At 40.8% G+C, this 5,000-nt stretch overlaps 1 protein-coding gene across 24 annotated transcripts in view; it reads right to left on the bottom strand.

Annotated features, from left to right (window-relative positions):
• Nucleotides 1-5,000, bottom strand: part of LOC125042989 (proteoglycan 4-like) — a 649,815-nt gene that overhangs the window by 56,686 nt on the left and 588,129 nt on the right. The gene's annotated exons all lie outside the window — the stretch shown is intronic.

The following is a 5,000-nucleotide window of genomic DNA, read 5'->3' as shown; positions in this document are numbered from 1 at the left end:
CTGACACACGCACACGCACACTGACCAAATACACTGACTACATAGATAATTGGTGGCAGCAGTGGGATCCGTGCAGCAGCTGGTGTTCAAATAAGATTGAAAAATAAGAGAACAAAATGGTGTCAGATAGTTGTAGCCCAGAACGTTAAAGTAACTTAGAAGAATTAAGGAAACCAACCATAAACCGAAGAATTATCCTTAAAAAAGTCAAAGGAACAGTTAATGAAAATTATGCATAATTAACATATCAAAAGAATAAAGTATAAAATATTTCGAAGTGAAAATGTACTAAGTAGACCAAAACATTTATGATATGAGAATAAAAGGAAATAAAAATGGAGAAGGATGCAAAGTCTGAACGTGAAAGTGATAAAGGTGAACGTGATAAGAAGTGGGTGTTATGAAAAGTGACAGTAACTAGAAAAAGAAAATATATATATATTAATAATGCAAATCCTTGCACAACAAAATAGAGTACACTACTAAAGAGAAAAAAGTTGGTGCAGTATTGATAGCTTCAAAATACACGTGTGTAGATGAATCCGTGAAATATTTGATATATCAGCTGTGGTTGGACAGGACTATATAAAACAGGCAAGTGATTGACTGGAAAGTGTGATACCAATAACCTCAAAGGATGTACAATAACAAGGATTTATGGAAGAATGAAGAAAAATAATACATGAGGATAAATGTAGTGATGAAACACTAAAACTAGAAAAATATTTAAAGAGACCAGGAGAAAAAAATAAATTAAACAAACAAGAGGTGAATGTGGGGGAAATGTCTCAATGCCGAAGATAAGTGTAGGAGCACACATACGCATCACACAATTCAGATCGCAGACTTCCACACACATGCATAGAAAGTTCATGTATAGGCCTACTGTGTATGTGTGTGCATGTTTGTAAAAGAGAGAGAGAGAGAGAGAGAGAGAGAGAGAGAGAGAGAGAGAGAGAGAGAGAGAGAGAGAGAGAGAGAGAGAGAGAGAGAGAGAGAGAGAGAGAGAGAGAAGGGTGGTCAGATGTAAAAGCAAAGTAAGGTTGCAGATGAAACATTAAATGAAATCAATTATATGAAGGTCAACAGCTGTTGCAAAGTGGAAAGATATACTACTTCTAAGTGTTAAATTATTAACTACATGGTAGGTGTGACAGGCCGAATAGAGGATAAGGAAAGACAAAGGAATATCATTATCAGAATCAAAACTATATGCATACACTCACATATACACAAACAAACACATGTCCATGCGTACGCGCGCGCGCGCACGCACACAAACAGCACATACATGCACGCTAACGCCCATACACATATTAATCACCTCTCTCTCTCTCTCTCTCTCTCTCTCTCTCTCTCTCTCTCTCTCTCTCTCTCTCTCTCTCTCTCTCTCTCTCACACACACACACACACACACACGCACATTCCATAGCCCAACACGATTTATTCAACCATAACATTTTGCCAACATGGGATACTGCTGCCACCAGTTAACTAGCTGGCAAAACTCACAGTAGAATAAACGCCGTCCACACCGAGAAAGTTTTAGATTATAGACCATATTTAGGTACCAACCAGTGATAAAATTCTGAGACATTTGGGAGGAATGAGACTATTTGAAATAAAATTGGTTAAATTATTGTAGTTTCATTTTTCTTTTCTTTTTTTCATTACTGTTAAGCTGTGCAACAATATGAAATGGCAAGTTTACATTAGTGTTGATGATATACACTAAATATGATCTAGTGGAACTTTTAATTTTTTTTTTTTTTTTTTGTTTGGTAATCTAACATGTATCAATTACTTCAGTATTTCAGAAAGTGAATATCATTAATAAAACTGCAGATTTCAATATTTCAAAAGATATATACATATATGAAAGAAGCTGGCAAAAGTTGTTGTTTTTTCTCCAAGTATATATAATGTATGTATATAGTATACAATATTTCAAGACACAAAAACTACATATTGCTGCCAGATATGTATGCAGTAAGTAAATAATGATTCACTCAAATACAGACTGAAATCAGCGTACTTCAAATTCTCCCAAAGAAAGAATATGTTGTTGAATCAGCAAGAGTGAACACTGAAACAAAGGGGGGGGGGGGGGCGCTGGGGAGGGGGGACTTCTCACAGGACTAGAGTTTAAAAGAATAAAAACCTCGAGGTCTTATGATCCAGTGTGCTTGGTGAGTCCTTGAGGTTCAAGATCCAAGACGGAGGTGTTATATATATAAAATATGAATATAAACATAATGAAAAATTCATGAAAAAAACATGGTACAGACAACACTAACATCTCAGGGTCCCACATCTCTCAGGTTATCACTTCAAGAGGGTGACATGATCGCATGCTGCCACTGTAGAAGGAAATGAGAGAAAAGAAAACCAGACTGGCGTGACAAGCTTTCGGTGACAGGCAGCCAATAAAAGAGAAGAGACGCAGAAGCCATTGCAGAAATCGGCCATACTTCCCGTTTTCTGTTATTACATTTGGAGAGAGAAAAAAATGGTGTTATATTGCAAAAACTGTCACTAAAGAAAATGGTTTTACAATATTTCCAAAACTATCACCAAAAAAACGGTAGCGCAATATTGCTAATACCGTCACCAATGAAAACGATTTTACGATATAGCTAAAGCCATCATAGAAAACGGTATAAAAAAAATCGCTAAACCTAATGACAATGAAAACGGTATAACATGAACCCTCCCCCTCTTAAAAATAATTTCTAGGATCTGAGTAACTTTTAGCCGAAGGGAAGTGCAACCTTTTCTTAGGTTTTCTCAAGACCGCTGGTTCTGGTTAGCTTCAGGTCATGCACGTCCGAGCAGCGTGCATGGTCACGCTGGAGCGTCCGGTGCATGGCAGGGCAGGGTTGGTAAGCAAGGAGTTCATTGTATTATTTATCATTAAAAAATATGAGAAAGCAGGAAATGTCATCTGAATTCAATCTCAAAACCAAATCACATGAACAAAACTAAACTCAAACTCTTTACTGAATTCCCTTCGGACACATTTAGTATATTCTTAATCTCCTTCTTTACGTTTTTCTTCGTTTTTTATATAGTTTGGAGGCGTAACGAGCGAGGGCGAGCCAGCGGAGCGGAGCAGGAACAGGCGCCACGCTCGACTACTTTCGCCACCACGAACCACCCTGCCGCTTGACTACTTCCGCCGCCTCAGACAACCCTGCCGCCCGTTCACGCACCGGCGCCGAGCCCACATGCCTTGCACGGCCTTTTGCACTTGCGGTTCTATTATTCGGAGCTACGATTGTGCGAATAACATGATATAAAGAAAACGGCAAGAAGTGGGAGGTGCAAGGAAGTGATAAAAGTTGATTGGCTGAATAAAAAAAAAAGAAAAAGAAAAATACAGCGATGTGCACGAGATTGAAAATATCAAGGAGCAAAAATAAGAAGAAAAAAGTAAAGTCTACGGAAACAGGGAGAAGGAATATCCAACAATGCCATAACATAGACCAAGATATATATATATAAAAAAAAAAAAAAAAAAAATAGATTGATAAATAAAAAAGAGAAATAAAACTAAGAGAAGATTAAGTAAATCCCATTCTCAGACAAATCACACACACGCGCGCGCAAATGAAAGGAGAGGGAGAGTGATAATAAAGAGGGAGACGAGGCAGAAGCAACCATGCGGCGGAGCGGTCAACGGGGAAGTGTCGACTGCCTCAGCGAGGAGGAGGACAGTTCTCTCGTCTTTTTCTCTTTTTTGTCCCCTTTCTACTCCTCCTGCTTATCCTTTTTTCTCCTTCCTCTCTTCTCCCTGTGCCAATTCCGCGCTTCTTCAAATTATATTATCTTCCCGGTTATTTTTTTTTTCTTCTTTATAATCATATGTGGATATTTTGTGTTACGCCATTTTTAACATTTTTTGTTTTTATACTGATATATACAAAAAAGTGTTTTAAATCATTATTTTCTTTTCATCAGTCTTATGTTTTTTTCTATATATAAAAAATCTCATGATTAGTCATATAAATATAGAATTAAAGGAAACACACCTACCTTTCTCCCTCAAACGAGAGCGTCGAGCACCCGGGTCCTCCCTCACCATCACCACCATCATCACCATCACCATACAGCATGCACAGAACCTGGCACTCACCTCGACGCTGCAGACGAACCTGGGCGCCTTTAAGGTTCATCACCTGATTATGCGAAGGGGACTTACGGGCGGAGGAGGAGGAGGAAGGGGACAACGAGGTGGAGGTGGAGGTGGAGGTGGAGGTGGTGGAGGTGGTGGAAGAGGAAGAGGACAACGAGGTGGAGGTGGAGGTGGTGGACGAGGAGGTGGAGGTGGTGGAGGAGGAGGAAATGGAGAGGAGGAGGTGGAGGTGGTGGAGGAGGAGATGGAGACGAGGAGGTGGAGGTGGTGGAGGAGGAGATGGAGAGGAGGAGGTGGTGGAGGAGGAGGAGAGATGGAGAGGAGGAGGTGGAGGTGGAGGTGGAGGAGGAGGAGGAGATGGAGACGAGGGGGTTGAGGTGGTGGAAGAGGAAGAGGACAACGAGGTGGAGGTGGAGGAGGAGATGGAGACGAGGAGGTGGAGGTGGTGGTGGAGGAGGAGATGGAGACGAGGAGGTGGAGGTGGTGGTGGAGGAGGAGATGGAGACAAGGAGGTGGAGGTGGTGGAGGAGGAGGAGATGGAGACGAGGAGGTGGAGGATTAGAGAGGAAGAAGAAGAGCAGGAGGAAAAAGAGGAGTGCGTTGGACAGGATGACCTTGTGATAACACTGCCCCTTCCTATTATTCGATATTTTATTTTATTTATTTATTCATTTATTTTTAGATTTCCATCATTCCTGTTCTTCTCTCTCTCTCTCTCTCTCTCTCTCTCTCTCTCTCTCTCTCTCTCTCTCTCTCTCTCTCTCTCTTCGTCTCCCTTATGCCCTCTTTCTGTCTCTCTTCCTCCTCCTTCTCTCCCTTACGAAAACACAAACGAGACACGCACAAACAAACAGAAACGCCCCTC

This window comes from Penaeus chinensis, chromosome 33 (genome assembly GCF_019202785.1).
Source record: "Penaeus chinensis breed Huanghai No. 1 chromosome 33, ASM1920278v2, whole genome shotgun sequence".
In the NCBI taxonomy this organism is placed as follows: domain Eukaryota; kingdom Metazoa; phylum Arthropoda; class Malacostraca; order Decapoda; family Penaeidae; genus Penaeus; species Penaeus chinensis.
The sequence above is the reverse complement of the archived record's forward strand: the minus strand, read 5'-3'. Positions and strand labels throughout refer to the sequence as shown.